The sequence below is a fragment of the Oncorhynchus keta genome, chromosome 18 (assembly GCF_023373465.1).
Source record: "Oncorhynchus keta strain PuntledgeMale-10-30-2019 chromosome 18, Oket_V2, whole genome shotgun sequence".
Classification (NCBI taxonomy): domain Eukaryota; kingdom Metazoa; phylum Chordata; class Actinopteri; order Salmoniformes; family Salmonidae; genus Oncorhynchus; species Oncorhynchus keta.
Genome location: NC_068438.1, coordinates 38,844,926 through 38,862,062, shown reverse-complemented (window position 1 = coordinate 38,862,062; position 17,137 = coordinate 38,844,926).

Sequence of the window (17,137 nt, the reverse complement as noted above, 5' to 3'; positions counted from 1 at the left end):
CGAGGTGTGGTACTAAGCCAGGTAGCAGACCTGAGCTCACTCCTCGTGCTTATGATAAGCAGCGCATTACTGGTCAGGCACCGTGTTATGCGGTTAAGCGCACGGTGTCGCCAGTGCGTGTCCATAGCCCGGTGCGCTATAGGGCAGCCCCCCGAAAGTGCCATGCGAGTGTGGGCATTGAGCCAGGGCGTATGGTGCCTGCTCAGCGGGTCTGGTCGCCGGTACGCAGTCTTGGTCCAGGTTATCCTGCGTCCTCTGCCTGCGCTCCGCTCGTGCCGGGCAACTGTGGGAGTGGAGCCTAGGGGAGAGGTGCGTGTAGTAAGCACTAGATCTCCCGTGCTTACCCACAGCCCGGTTCAACCTGTGCCTGCACTCTGGAGGGTCCGGGCTAGAGTAGTTGTCCAGCCTGGGGAAGTGGTGCCAAGGTTGCGCACCAGAGCTCCAGTGCTCCCCCACAGCCCGGTCTTTCAGGCTCCTCCTAACACCAAGCCTCCTGAAGGTCTCCCCAGCCTGGTGGTTCCTGTGGCAGCCCCACGCACCAGGCTGTCTCTCAGTCTCCTCCCTGCAGGTGCTCCCGCCTGTCCGGCGCCGCTGCCGGAGTGTCCCGCCTGTCCGGCGCCGCTGCCGGAGCGTCCCGCCTGTCCGGCGCCACTGCCGGAGCGTCCCGCCTGTCCGGCGCCGCTGCCGGAGCCTCCCGCCTGTCCGGCGCCGCTGCCGGAGCCCCTCAGCCCAGAGGCGCCAGAGCCCCTCAGCCCAGAGGCGCCAGAGCCCCTCAGCCCAGAGGCGCCAGAGCCCCTCAGCCCAGAGGCGCCAGAGCCCCTCAGCCCAGAGGCGCCAGTCCCCCTCTGCCCAGAGGCGACAGTCCCCCTCTGCCCAGAGGCGCCAGTCCCCATCTGTCCAGAGCTGCCCCTCTGTCCAGTGGGGTCATTGATAAGGGTGGCCATGGTGAGAAAGCCACGGAGGCGGACAATAAGGCGGACTAAGACAATTGTGAAGTGGGGTCCGGGTCCCGCGCCAGAACCGCCACCGCGGACAGACGCCCACCCAGACCCTCCCCTATAGGTCAAGGTTTTGCGGCCGGAGTCCGCACCATTCTGACCTTTATTTCCTGTGTTTTGTATTTAGTTAGTATGGTCAGGGCGTGAGTTGGGTGGGCAGTCTATGTTTGTTTTTCTATGATTTGGGTATTTCTATGTTTCGGCCTAGTATGGTTCTCAATCAGAGGCAAGTGTCATTAGTTGTCTCTGATTGAGAATCATACTTAGGTAGCCTGGGTTTCACTGTGTGTTTGTGGGTGATTGTTCCTGTCTCTGTCTTTGTACCAGATAGGACTGTTTTGAGTTTTCACATTTCTTGTTTTTTTTGTAGTCAGTTGTTCATGTGTACCTTAACGCATTAAAAAGAACCATGGACAATTACCACTCCGCGTATTGGTCCTCTGATCCGTTTCGCCTCTCCTCTTCGGAAGAAGAGGAGGAAATTCATTACATACGTTTGAGTAGGAGTACCAAGATGGCTGCCTGGTGGTTTCAATACAGCACCCCGTCGGTCACCTAAGGTTTATACACATCATTGTTGTGTGTGCTGAGGGGGTGGGGGTCAGCTAATGTCACAGACAATTGAGACTCTCACTTCCTTATAATTATATGTCACAAACTCTACAGTTCTCTGAATACAGTAGTTCCAACTGCAATGGTTATTCGAGAACACAACAACATGAGTGAGAAATGGAACACTGTATCCATGGTGTCCATGATGAAGAGCGATTCAGAATGGACAATGTTTTTTCAGCCAGTGGTGTCCATGATGAAGAGCGATTCAGAATGGACAATGTTTTTTCAGCCAGTGGTGTCCATGATGAAGAGCGATTCAGAATGGAGAATGTTTTTTCAGCCAGTGGTGTCCATGGATGTTTTTTCAAGATGATGAAGAGCGATTCAGAATGGAGAATGTTTTTCAGCCAGTGGTGTTTTTTCCATGATGAATGTCCATGATGAAGAGCGATTCCAGAATGGAGAATGTTTTTTCAGCCAGTGGTGTCCATGATGAAGAGCGATTCAGAATGGAGAATGTTTTTTCAGCCAGTGGTGTCCATGATGAAGAGCGATTCAGAATGGAGAATGTTTTTTCAGCCAGTGGTGTCCATGATGAAGAGCGATTCAGAATGGAGAATGTTTTTTCAGCCAGTGGTGTCCATGATGAAGAGCGATTCAGAATGGAGAATGTTTTTTCAGCCAGTGGTGTCCATGATGAAGAGCGATTCAGAATGGACAATGTTTTTTCAGCCAGTGGTGTCCATGATGAAGAGCGATTCAGAATGGAGAATGTTTTTTCAGCCAGTGGTGTTGCTCGGACACATGTATGCCCCTGGGGATGTCCTGGGGTTTCCTGGTTTCCTGTCCTGACGTCAAAGACAAATACATGCCTGGCCTCAACATATCCTACTAATATAGGGAAACACTCTTTTCACACCACTTTGATACCGAAGTGACTTTTCAAGTAAAATCACATTTTATTGGTCACAAACACGTGTTTAACAAATGTTATTGCGGATATAGCAACATTTTTGTAGTTCCGTCAGTGCAGCAATATCTAACAAATAATATCTAACAATTTAACAACAATACCTAATACACACACATCTAAGTAAATTAATGGAATTAAGAATGTATAAATATATGGATGAACAATGTCAGAGTGTCACAGACTAAGATACAGTAGAATAGTATAGAATACAGCATATTTAAACATATGAGATGAGTAATGCAAGATATGTATACATTATTAAAGTGGCTAGAGTTCCATTCATTAAAGTGCCAATGATTTCAGGTCTGTGTATGTAGTCAGTAGCCTCTCTGTGCTAGTGATGACTATTTAACAGTCTCTCTGTCCCAGCTTTGATGCACCTGTATTGACCTCGCCTTTTGGATGATAGCGGGTGAACAGGCAGTCGCTCGGGTGGTTGTTGTCCTTGAAGATTTTTTGGCCTTCCTGTGACATCGGGTGCTGTAGGTGTCCTGGAGGGCAGGTAGTTTGCCCCTGGTGATGCGTTGTGCAGACTGCACCACCCTATGGAGAGCCCTGCGGTTGTGGGCCGTGCAGTTGCCGTATCAGGTGGTGTAGCAGGTTAGGTTTTAGCAGCAGGTTAGGATAATTCATGTTGCAGGTTAGGAGACTGAGGTTAAGGTTAGGAAAATACCCCAGCCAGGTGGGTAGCAACTGCAGTCTCTGCACCCAGGTCTCAGCTGTAAGCACACATACCCAAGGTCTCACAACCCCAAACCAAATCAAATCTCTAACTACTAAAGAATTGTGTCAATGGTGGCACCTCCTCCTCTCCTCTGTTCACCCCCACGCCCTTTTCATTTCCTCCGCTCCATTCAGGCAAGAGATACCTTAGATACCAAGAGATCAGACCATGCTGACACAGTATGCACCATGAGGGGTAATCGCAGACATGGATAAAGAACATGGTACCACACAAACAGAGGTGTGAGAAACCTCAGTACAAACTTAGTGCAAACACACACACACACACACACACACACACACACACACACACACACACACACACACACACACACACACACACACACACACACACACACACACACACACACACACACACACACACACACACACACACACACACACACGTTAAAGGAAGTGTGGAGGAGTTCTTACACTGTGGCCGAGGTGTGTGGGAGGAGGTATGAAATGACCAGAAGAATAACTTCAAAAGAAAAACAAGCCGTTTACAACAAAAGGAGGGGATTCCGACAATCTCATGTTTTTATGGGATTCCCTCAACTTTCAAAAGCATTTTAAAAGGAGAAACGGCTCTACTGCTGCCCTCTCTTTGAAAATACAGTTACAGTGCATTCAGAAGGTATTCAGACCCATTGACTTTTTACACATTTTGGTACTCTCCAAATACAGGTGTGCCAAACTTGTAGCATCATTTCCATCCCAAACTATAACATCCGACAAGATAGAGCTGCAAAAGGGGGTGAAGTTGCAATCTACTGCAGAGATAGTTCTGTCATACTATCCAGGTCTGTACCCAAACAATTAGAGCTTTTATTTTTAAAAATCCACCTTTCCAGAAACACGTCTCTTACTGTTGTCGCTATACTATAGACCACCCTCTGTCCTCAGCTGTGGTCTGGACACCATATGTGAATTGATTATTGCTCATCTATCTTCAGAGCTCGTGCTGCTAGGTGACCGAAACTGGGACATGCTTAAAAACCTCTTGAGACTAGGGGGCAGTATTTTCATTTTTGGAAAAATAAAGTTCCCAAAGTAAACAGGCTATTTCTCAGGACAATATAATATAATATGCATATAATTGACAGCTTAGGATAGAAAACACTCTAAAGTTTCCAAAACTGTAAAAATATTGTCTGTGAGTATAACAGAACTGATATTGCACGCGAAAGCCTGAGAAAAATCCAATCAGGAAGTGATTCTTATTTTGAAATCTCTGCGTTCCTATGCATCCCTATAGAGCATTGAAAGGGATATCAACCAGATTACTTTTTATATGGCTTCCCTAACGTGTCTACAGTCACTAGACATAGTTTCAGGCTTTTATCTTGAAAAATGAGCGTGAACAACAACATTGCGTCAGTGGTCAGATGGTGGCTCTCAGAGTGATTTGTGCGTAATAGACAAAGGCAGCCATTGCTCCTCTTGCTCCTACTAAGAAGCCAATTGTCCCGGCTGATATATTATCGAATAGATATTTGAAAAACACCTTGAGGATTGATTATAAAAAACGTTTGCCATGTTTCTGTCGATATTATGGATCTAATTTGGAATATTTACGAAATATACAAAATGTGAAGAACAAACACAGGTATTTCGGCTATAAAAATAATCTTTATGGAACAAAATGAACACTTGCTGTCTAACTGGGTGTCTCGTGAGTGAAAACATCCGAAGCTCATCAAAGGTAAACGATTTAATTTGATTGCTTTTCTGATTTTCGTGACCAAGTTACCTGCTGCTAGCTGGACATAATGCTATGCTAGGCTATCGATAAACTTACACAAATGCTTGTCTTGCTTTGGCTGTAAAGCATAATTTCAAAATCTGAGATGACAGGGTGATTAACAAAAGGCTAAGCTGTGTTTCACTATATTTCATTTGTGATTTCATGAATATTAATATTTTCTAGTAAGATTTTTTGTCTGTTGTGTTATGCTAATTAGTGTAGTTGATGACAATTCTCCCGGATCCGGAAGGGGTAGTTCTAAGAAGTTTTAACACCCCGGCCATTCTACAATCTAATCCTGATGCCCAATCTCAATCAAATTATCAATGAACCTACCAGGTACAACCCTAAATCCGTAAACAGAATACATTATCCAGTACCGATTTGGAAGGCTGTGTGTGTGAATGCACCGTTTGCATTCCGTCACCCAAATCCAGATAACTGATGTTCTGAAAGTGCTGCAAAATCTGGGCCCCTACAAATCAGCTGGGCTAGACAATCTGGACCCTCTATTTCTAAATGATCTGCCAAAATTGTTGCAACCCCTATTACTAGCCTATTCAACCTCTCTTTCATATAGATTGGAAAGCTGCCACGATCATCCCCCTCTTCAAAGGGGGAGACACTAGACCCAAACTGCTACAGACCTATATCTTTCCTACCCTGCCTTTCTAAGGTCTTTGAAAGCCAAGTTAACAAACACATTAACAACCATTTCTAATCCCACCTTACCTTCTCCACTATGCAATCTGGTTTCAGAGCTGGTCATGGCTGCACCTCAGCCACGCTAAAGGTCCTAAATGATATCATAACCGTCATCGATACGAGACATTACTGTGCAGCCATATTCATCAACCTGGCCAAGGCTTTCGACTCTGTCAATCACCACATTCTTATCGGCAGACTCAACCGCCTTGGTTTCTCAAATGATTGCCTCGCCTGGTTCACCAACTATTTCTCTGATAGAGTTCAGTGTGTCAAATCGGAGAGCCTGTTGTCCAGACCTGTGGTAGTCTCTCTGGGGGTGCCACGGGTTTCAATTCTCGGGCCGACTCCCTTCTCTGTATACATCAATGATGTCGTTCTTGCTGCTGGTGGTTCTCTGATCCACGTCTATGCAGACACCGTTCTGTATACTTCTGGTCCTTCTTTGGGCACTATGTTACGTTTTAACTAACCTCCAGATGAGCTCCAATGCCAAGCAACTCTCCTCCCGTGGCCTCCAACTTCTCTTAAATGCAAGTAAAACTAAATGCATGCTCTTTAACCGATCACTGCCCGCACCTGCCCGTCTGTCCAGCATCACTACTCTGGATGGTTCTGACTTAGAATACATGGACAACTACAAATACCTAGGTGTCTGGCTAGACTGTAAACTCTCCTTCCAGACTCATATTAAACATCTCCAATCCAAAATGAAATCTAGAATTGGCTTCCTATTTAGCAAAAAAGACTCCTTCACTCACGCCGCCAAACATACCCTCGTAAAACTGACTATCCTACCGATCCTCGACTTTGGCGATGTAATCTACAAAATAGCCTCCAACACTCTACTCTGAAAACTGGATGCAGTCTATCACAGTGCCATCCGTTTTGTCACCAAAGCCCCATATTACCACCCACCACTGCAACCTGTATGCTCTCGTTGGCTGGCCCTCACTACATATTTGTCGCCAGACCAACTGGCTCCAGGTCATCTATAAGTGTTTGCTAGGCAACGCTCCACCTTATCTCAGCTCACTGGTCACGATAACAACACCCACCCGTAGTATGCGCTCCAGCAGGTATATCTCACTGGTCACCCCCAAAGCCAACCCTCTCTTTGGCCGCCTTTCCTTCCAGTTCTCTGCTGCCAATGACTGGAACGAATTGCAAAAATCGCTGAAGCTGGAGACTGATATGTCCCTCACTAACTTTAAACATCAGCTACCTGAGCAGCTAACCGATCGCTGCTGCTGTACATAGCCCATCTGTAAATAGCCCATCCAATCTACCTACCTCATCCCCATCTTGTTTCTATTTACTTGTATGCTCTTTTGTACACCAGTATTTCTACTTGCACATCATCATCTGCACATCACTCCAGTATTCATTTGCTAAATTGTAATTACTTTGCTACTGTGGCCTATTTATTGCCTTACCTCCTCGTGCTATTTGCACACACTGTATATAGACTTTATTTTTTCTATTGTTATTCACTGTACGCTTGTTTATTGTTGTGTTGTTGTTTGTGTCGCACTGATTTGCTTTATCTTGGCCAGGTCGCAGTTGTAAATAGCCTACCTGGTTAAATAAAAGTGAAAAACATTTTTTTTTAATAATTGAGGAGAAGTGGGACAACATTCCACAGTCCACAATCAACAGCCTGATCAACTCTATGCAAAAGAGATGTGTTGAGGCATGAGGCAAATTGTGTTCACACCAGATACTGACTGGTTTTCTGATATACGGCCATACTTAAACATTTTAAAAAGTATCTGTGACCAACAGATGCATATCTGAATTCCCAGTCAGGTGAAACCCATAGCTTAGGGTCTCATTAATGTATTTCAATTGAATGATTTCCTAATATGAACTGTACTCAGTAAAATCTATGAAATTGTTGCAAATTGCGATTATATATTTGTTCAGTATACATTTCCCGGTGGAATAGGTGTTATGGGTCAATGAAGTTGAAATTATGATGTAGTGAAGATTAGCAGGATTGTGTCTGTTGCATAGCAACATTTGTGGAGAACAGGTGAATGTTGAAACAATTTGGCAAATCATTTTATGTGAAAGTGATATTAACTGATTTCTAAGTAAAGTGTATTCTTTGTCTCATAAGTATAAATATCACCATTATTTTGGCTACCATGGCTGGAAGAGATATCAGTGACATTGAAAGAGGGGTCTCAAAGGAGCATAGGGATTTAAAGAGTGTGTGTGTGTGTATGTGTGTGTGTGTGTGTGTGTGTGTGTGTGTGTGTGTGTTCCTTCAGGTAACTGCCAGAATAAAGGAAACACCAACATAAAGTGTCTCAATAGGACGTTGGGCCACGGGCCACCAGAACAGCTTTAATGTGCCTTGGCATAGATTCTAAAATTCCAGAGAAATAAAGCAGGCCTGATTGGGTAGACTCATCAGCCAATACTGTTGGTGATTGTTTGCTGGGGCACATAAATTGCTCAGAGCCCCCTCACAATGTGGGGGCATCGGGCATATCCAGTATGCAGGTTTTAATATGCTGCAATGGCCTTTGGAGCGTAATATGCATTAATATGTTGCATAAACCTACTTCAGTGGTCGTATTGATGATGTTGAAGTCATTCGAATGTATGTGTTGTGCAATCCCATTATGCTTTGTACAATTTGAAACTTACACTAATAGCACTTGGCCTATAGATCTGTCTGGACATCATCCTGCTACAGTAACTAAACTACACTGCTCAAAAAAATAAAGGGAACACTAAAATAACACATCCTAGATCTGAATGAATGAAATATTCTAAATACTTTTTTCTTTACATAGTTGAATGTGCTGACAACAAAAGCACACAAAAACTGTGTCTGGATCTCCTCCCAGACCTGGACTAAAGCATCCGCCAAATCCTGGACAGTCTGTGGTGCAACGTGGCGTTGGTGGATGGAGAGAGACATGATGTCCCAGATGTGCTCAATTGGATTCAGGTCTGGGGAACGGGCGGGCCAGTCCATAGCATCAATGCCTTCCTCTTGCAGGAACTGCTGACACACTCCAGCCACATGAGGTCTAACATTGTCTTGCATTAGGAGGAATCCAGGGCCAACCACACCAGCATATGGTCTCACAAGGGGTCTGAGGATCTCATCTCGGGTACCTAATGGCAGTCAGGCTACCTCTGGCGAGCACATGGAGGGCTGTGCGGCCCCCCAAAGAAATGCCACCCCACACCATGACTGACCCACTGCCAAACCGGTCATGCTGGAGGATGTTGCAGGCAGCAGAACGTTCTCCACAGTGTCTCTAGACTGTCACGTCTGTCACATGTGCTCAGTGTGAACCTGCTTTCATCTGTGAAGAGGACAGGGCGCCAGTGGCGAATTTGCCAATCTTGGTGTTCTCTGGCAAATGCCAAATGTCCTGCATGGTGTTGGGCTGTAAGCACAGCCCCCACCTGTGGACGTCGAGCCCTCATACCACCCTCATGGAGTCTGTTTCTGACCGTTTGAGCAGACACATGCGCATTTGTGGCCTGCTGTAGGTCATTTTGCAGGGCTCTGGCAGTGCTCCTCCTGCTCCTCCTTGCACAAAGGCGGAGGTAGCGGTCCTGCTGCTGGGTTGTTGCCCTCCTACGGCCTCCTTCACGTGTCCTGATGTACTGGCCTGTCTCCTGGTAGCGCCTCCATGCTCTGGACACTACGCTGACAGACACAGCAAACCTTCTTGCCACATCTCGCATTGATGTGCCATCCTGGATGAGCTGCACTACTTGAGCCACTTGTGTGGGTTGTAGACTCTGTCTCATGCTACCACTAGAGTGAAAGCACAGCCAGCATTCAAAAGTGACCAAAACATCAGCCAGGAAGCATAGGAACTGAGAAGTGGTCTGTGGTCCCCACCTGCAGAACCACTCCTTTATTGGGGGTGTCTTGCTAAATGCCTATCATTTCCACCTGTTGTCTATTCCAGTTGCACAACAGCATGTGAAGTTTATTGTCAATCAGTGTTGCTTCCTAAGTGGACAGTTTGATTTCACAGTAGTGTGATTGACTTGGAGTTACATTGTGTTGTTTAAGTGTATTTCCACTACTGGTGAGAATATCTTCTTCCAGCCATGTTTACTGAGGTTTCTGAAACAGATTCTCTTTGTTAATGTAAAGTGCATGCTGTTCAGCATACATAATACACATTGTGTATTAGTTGTTCATTGACCATGGCGCTGTAAGGTCATCAATAAAAAGAGCACTTACTGTATCCTGCATACCAGGTAAAGGCTTTTCTAATCTGGTACTGATAAAACAATCCTAGATTATAATTGAAATGTAATGTATTTAATTACTGCCTTTTTCCATATGTTTGCCCAAGTGTATGTGTTTGTGTGTGCCTGCGTGCTTCTCTGCCAAGTAAGAAACCAAACAAAATGATGATTGACATCTTCCATGCTTTCCATGATACACTACAGAGAGTTTATCTTACAATTTGAAGCCTGAAGTGTGTGTCTACAGTTATGTTTGATTTATAATGTCTGTTAACAAGGGTGATATTGCCCTACACACTATTATTTGTCTAGGCATGTTGCTCTGGCAACCCAAGAGAGTAGACCCAATAGAAATGGAATGCTTTAGCTGCACACCAGCAACTCACATTCCTCCCATTATCCCCAAGCTACCTGTAACCATTCATTCATTAAGATTATTTTTAAGTTAATACGAACAGTAATGTCTGTTGACTGTGTTGTTTGTATAAAGAATGGATGTACTGACATGGCCAACTAAAATTTAGATACCTATTTTCCTGGGGTGCGTTCATTACACAGGTTCTGTTGCAAAACATTAGTCTGTTACAAACCGTTTACTCAAAACTTTTTCCCGCTTGGAGGAAATGGTTTGCGCTGCAAAATGTTTTGCAACAGAAAATGCATAATGAACGCATCCCAGGATAATCGCAGTATGACCTTGTGCCTAGAGTCAACTGAAAAGCACAATAGTGTGGAAGACATTTTCCCTTGTATTTGCTTCTCTGCCAATTACAGGACATACTGTATGCCTAATAATTTTATTTAATCCTATGTCTGTAGCCAGCAACAGACTGTGCTGTGCAGTGGAAGACATGATGCTAGGGCCCATGTGACATGCCTTATTTAAAGCTTTTTCATCAAACTGTCCTCTTTATTTTTATGTCAGATGGTGTCAGCACTATCCTCAGATGATATGACAGTTTCTCAAAGGAGCCTTGGCGGGAATTGATGCTGGAGTAAGTATTTTTATTGTAGACCAAAAAAATAAACATCCTCTCCCTGTCAACTGCGTTTATTTTCAGCAAACTTAACATGTGTAATATGTGTATGAACATAACAAGATTCAACAACTAAGACATAAACTGAACAAGTTCCTAGGAGCATGTGACTAACAGAAATGGAATAATGTGTTCCTGAACAAAGGGGGGTAATATCAAAAGTAACAGTCAGTATCTGGTGTGGCCACCAGCTGCATTAAGTACTGCAGTGCATCTCCTCCTCATGGACTGCACCAGATTTGCCAGTTCTTGTTGTGAGATGTTACCCCACTCTTCCACCAAGGCACCTGCAATTTCCCGGACATTTCTGGGGGGAATGGCCCTAGCCCTAATCCTCAGATCCAACAGTGCTCAATAGGATTGAGATCCAGGCTCTTCTCTGGCCATGGCAGAACACTGACATTTCTGTCTTGCAGGAAATCACGCACAGAATGAGCAGAATGGCTGGTGGCATTGTCATGCTGATGGGTCATGTCAGGATGAGCCTGCAGGAAGGGTACCACATGAGGGAGGAGGATGTCTTCCCTGTAACGCACAGCGTTGAGATTGCTTGCAATCTGGTCCAGTGACTGGGTTTGTGCCCATAAGAGACGTTGTTGTCGGTGATGTCTGGTGAGAACCTGCCTTACAACAGGTCTACAAACCCTCAATCCAGCCTCTCTCAGCCTATTCTGGAAAGTGTGAGCACTAATGGAGTTTTATCATAAACGAAAAGTACAGCTTGTAAACAAATTATAGTGTTCAAAAACCACATTGATAGATTCATATTAATTTAACTGACAAAAATACTGTTGTTGAGGTCAGTTCCTTATTTTGGGACGTCAGAGGTCAGCATGTGGGAGAAGTGGGAGCTCAGGATGATAGAGCAGTTTCCCACTAGTAATTACCAGTTGGAGCAGCCAGTTCAAGTGGATTCTTCCCAGTCGTATGTGGTAAATTCCCACTTCTCACTTCCTTACAAATTCAGCACATTCATGTCATGTCAGAAACTCAGGACCTCTGAGTTAAATTGCACGTAAGTTATTTGCGTATAGTTTTTAATTGGTTGATTCTGATACTTCCCAAGTGGGAAACCCGGGTATCAAGTCGGAGTAAGCAAGTCGGAAATTTTGGGGTTTCTGACATGACACTTATGACACTTATCCAATTTTTCTGTGAGTAGTTTTCTATTATGTTTTGAAGAATGTTGTTTGTACTTAGGGGGAGGTAGAGGGAGGCGGAGCTAAGGCTACAAAAAGGCTGTGTCGACCAGACCATGAGAAGAAACCCTGTGGTGTGTGTGTGTGTGTGTGTGTGTGTGTGTGTGTGTGTGTGTGTGTGTGTGTGTGTGTGTGTGTGTGTGTGTGTGTGTGCCTGCGTGCGTGCGTGCGTGCGAGAGACACGTCAACGATTTTGGAATATACTGACAGTAGCATGCTACTGTATGGAAGCTTAATGGGCCTAAACACAGGTAAAGACCAAGTTAATGCCTAATGTGTCAGTAAATTTTGTCCTGCAGTAATACCTGGAACTCCACATTTTGGGGGGTGAAATAAACCAATGGTGACTTCGTATCACTGCCTCCATGCTGTTAAGTATCCTACCTACTGGGCCAACCTGACAGGCAACAATACAATGATCAAACTTTACATTTGAAATGTTACAGCTATTTTTCCTATCAAGTATGCATGCCATTATACATCATGCATAAGTAGGAGTTGAAATGGTTATTCCATCAAACTTTACTAGATTAGTACATTAGAACAGAACATTCAGGTTAAGGGTCAGTGGCCCAAGCCCACAAACAGGAATGTTCCACATTCAGACAGAAGGGGAAATCAGATTGCTATGATTCCTAGGAACTTTACTTTTGGTTTATATTTTCATTTGTTGTGCTACTAGTATTGCCCATTGTTGTTAAGTAGGCAGCTACAGTAGCTGGAAGTTATTAACATATTCTTTCGTTGAATGTATTTTATTTGATCTGGGTGCCTACATCACCTGCTAACACCATGCTCCCGTTCTCAGTCTATGAAAAACACTGAGAGAGAACAACTTGTCAGATGGTGCATTGAAGACTGATGTGTTCCTGACCTGACTTTTCAAAATGCCATTGTAGAAAAAGCCCAAAAAGACAGCAGTGGTGTCGCTCTTCATTTCTTGGTTATTCTGTGGTCCATATCAAGTCCGCTAGAGATTGGTGCCGTGACCCGGATGAACATTATCAGCTGCAGCGGATCACCAGGGGACCATAACACAGAACTGGATTGACATCACACGTTTAGAATATTACAAGGCAAGGTGATCTTTCTACATTACATATAAAGCCCGCTACAGATCTCACCCTCATCTTGATCATGAAAATTCACCCCCCCACTTCAGACCATTCTGGACTTTGACCCTCATCCACCGCTCCATATCATCAGAACTGAAACCCATATTGTTTGCTTCCAATACAGCTCTTTCTTCTCCAACCTTTTCTCCATTTCGTCCACACTACTCGCCGCCATTTCGACTGTCAGCAGACCCTCCACGTGCTTCTTTTCGCTGCACTTTACAAGCTCTCCATACTGTCAAATCGATATGAAATAGCTAAGTAACTGTTACTTCTTTGAGACAAGTTTAGCAACACACGAACATAGTATGAACAAAATATTCCAACAATACAAGTTTCACATCAAACAAACTTTGTCACCATCTTGTTCGACCTGTACGGAGCCAATGTAGCCCAACTTCTCAAAATCAGTCCAACAATGTGTTTGCTGCAAGCTTGTCTACTTCTCTCATTGATTAAGACAGGTGAGTGTCATCATGACATGTGACACCTTGGCAAGGAGCCACCTGTCTCAATCAATGAGAGAAGATTTGAAATAGACATGATGGGAGCGTACATATTGTTGGATTACTACACAGATCATATTTATTTTAAATAACGCAAACGCACCACCTGCAACAGGACCCAAATCGAGAACAAACACATTATCGCCAAGTTAAGGTTGGTCAAAAAATACTCTGTGCTATACCAAACAGTACCTAACCTGGAACTCCCAGGAAGGGAAAAGGTTGGTTGATTTAACCAAAAATCTTTCGTTAAATCACATTATCTGGTGTAACAATCTGTAAATAGCAAATATTATGATTATTATTACCATGAGTATTTATCCTGCTACTCGTAACTTCTACCCATTCTATTACCTATTTAGATTTTTATATTAGGATTATTATTACCATTGGTATTTATCCTGCTACTAGTAGCTTTTACCCCTGTTTACATGTACAGTGTCTTCAGAAAGTCTTCAGAAAGTCTTCAGACCCCTTGACTTTTTACACATTTTGTTACATACATTTTTTTTCACTAATCAATCTGCACACAATACCCCATAATGACAAAGCAAAAACAGGTTTTTAGAAAATTAGTAGTATTTTGTTGAAGCAACTTTGACAGTGACTACAGCCTTGAGTCTTCTTTTATTATCCATTCATAGTGTGTTCTTGTCCTTAAACACCATTTTAAAATGTGTGTGATATTGCAACAAATTTCCCCCAAGGGGACAATAAAGGCAGTAAAGTAAAGAATGTTCCAGCCCAGATTGACCTCATCAGCCATCTGTTCACTCACCGGACCCCAGACTCATCCCAATCAATCATGTCATTGTCATCAGGAAAGTGTGTGTGTGTGTGTATTGACTGTATCATCCGCCTGTGTGTATCAAGACTACAGTGGTCTGGCTGGTGTGTCTGGCTGACGCTGTGGAGCTGGTGGGGGTGAGCAGAGACAGCTGGGATGACGTATGGGAGGCAGAATGATCCCTTTTTTATTTTTTTTATTTTATTTATTTTAACTTTATTTAACCAGGCAAGTCAGTTAAGAACAAATTCTTATTTTCAATGACGGCCTAGGAACAGTGGGTTAGCTGCCTGTTCAGGGGCAAAACGACAGATTTGTACCTTGTCAGCTCGGGGATTCGAACTTGCAACCTTTCAGTTACTAGTCCAACGCTCTCACCACTAGGCTACCCTGCCGCACATGCTCAGACTCATGGATGTCATTGGTAATACCACACACACACACACACACACACACACACACACACACACACACACACACACACACACACACACACACACACCCTATGTGTTTCTGACTACATATTTATGCGTGTCAGGCGGTGCGCTGGGCAGGTACGGTGCGCTGGGCAGGTACGGTGCGCTGGGTAGGTACGGTGCGCTGGGCAGGTACGGTGCGCTGTGCAGGTACGGCTGGGTGCGCTGGGCAGGTACGGTGCGCTGGGCAGGTACGGTGCGCTGGGCAGGTACGGTGCGCTGGGCAGGTACGGTGCGCTGGGCAGGTACGGTGCGCTGGGCAGGTACGGTGCGCTGGGCAGGTACGGTGCGCTGGGCAGGTACGGTGCGCTGTGCAGGTACGGTGCGCTGGGCAGGTACGGTGCGCTGGGCAGGTACGGTGCGCTGTGCAGGTATGGTGCGCTGTGCAGGTACGGTGCGCTGGGCAGGTATGCACTGTGCAGGTACGGTGCGCTGGGCAGGTTTGGGCAAACTTTTGTGCAGGTATGGAGGTACCCTGGGCAGTTCGCTGTCAGGTGTGAGTGAGGTAGCGCTGGGCAGGTAGTGCGCTGGGCAGGTACGGTGGTCAGGTCAGTGTGAGGTACAATAAGCTGATGGGTTTTAAACTTTTTATGGACCCCGTGCCCTGAGAGTGATCTGTAGCAGTGGGTATCTGCCTGTGAGTACCTGAGTGTACCGGTGTGGAAGAGATACACCCCTTAACCATGGAATGGAGAAAAGCAGAACCCCCAGGCCCTGCACAGCCTGGCTCAGAGAGTGGACAAGATACACCAGCTGTCAGTCATTCTGTGTCATTAACACCATTGTCACAAGTAATTGACTCCCTCTTGCTGAACTCCCTCTTTATGGATCATTTTGGCTAAGTCACTACACCCCACTTCCTTTTTTCTCATGTGAGAATGTTCTTGATATTCTATCCTGTGGTTACTGATGACGCTTTACCATATGAGTTAATGACGTGTGTACACTGTCTGTTCTATCCTGTGGTTACTGATGACTCTTTACCATATGAGTTAATGACCTGTGTACACTGTCTGTTCTATCCTGTGGTTACTGATGACTCTTTACCATATGAGTTAATGACCTGTGTACACTGTCTGTTCTATCCTGTGGTTACTGATGACTCTTTACCATATGAGTTAATGACGTGTGTACACTGTCTGTTCTATCCTGTGGTTACTGATGACTCTTTACCATATGAGTTAATGACCTGTGTACACTGTCTGTTCTATCCTGTGGTTGCTGATGACGCTTTACCATATGACTTAATGAAATCAAATCAACTGTTATTAGTCACATGAGCCGAATACAACATGTGTCGACCTTAAGGTGAAATGCTTACATACAAGCCCTTAACAAACAAGAGTCAATGTTGGAAAAAAAATACAGCAGTCAAATAACAGGAGTGGGGCTATATACAGGGTGTTACGGTACAGAGTCAATGTGGAGGCTATATACAGGGTGTTACGGTACAGAGTCAATGTGGAGGCTATATACAGGGTGTTACGGTACAGAGTCAATGTGGAGGCTATATACAGGGTGTTACGGTACAGAGTCAATGTCAGGGTGTTATGAGTCAGGAGGCTATATACAGGGTGTTACGGTACAGAGTCAATGTGGAGGCTATATACAGGGTGTTACGGTACAGAGTCAATGTGGAGGCTATATACAGGGTGTTACGGTACAGAGTTAGTGTGGAGGCTATATACAGGGTGTTACGTCAGAGTCAATGTGGAGGCTATATACAGGGTGTTACGGTACAGAGTCAATGTGGAGGCTATATACAGGGTGTTTACGGTACAGAGTCAATGTGGAGGCTATATACAGGGTGTTACGGTACAGAGTCAATGTGGAGGCTATATACAGGGTGTTACGGTACAGAGTCAATGTGGAGGCTATATACAGGGTGTTACGGTACAGAGTCAATGTGGAGGCTATATACAGGGTGTTACGGTACAGAGTCAATGTGGAGGCTTTATACAGGGGAACCGTCAGAGTCAATGTGGAGGCTATACCGGTACAGAGTCAATGTGTTATAAAGGGGGTATCGGTACAGAGTCAATGTGGAGGCTATATACAGGGTGTTACGGTACAGAGT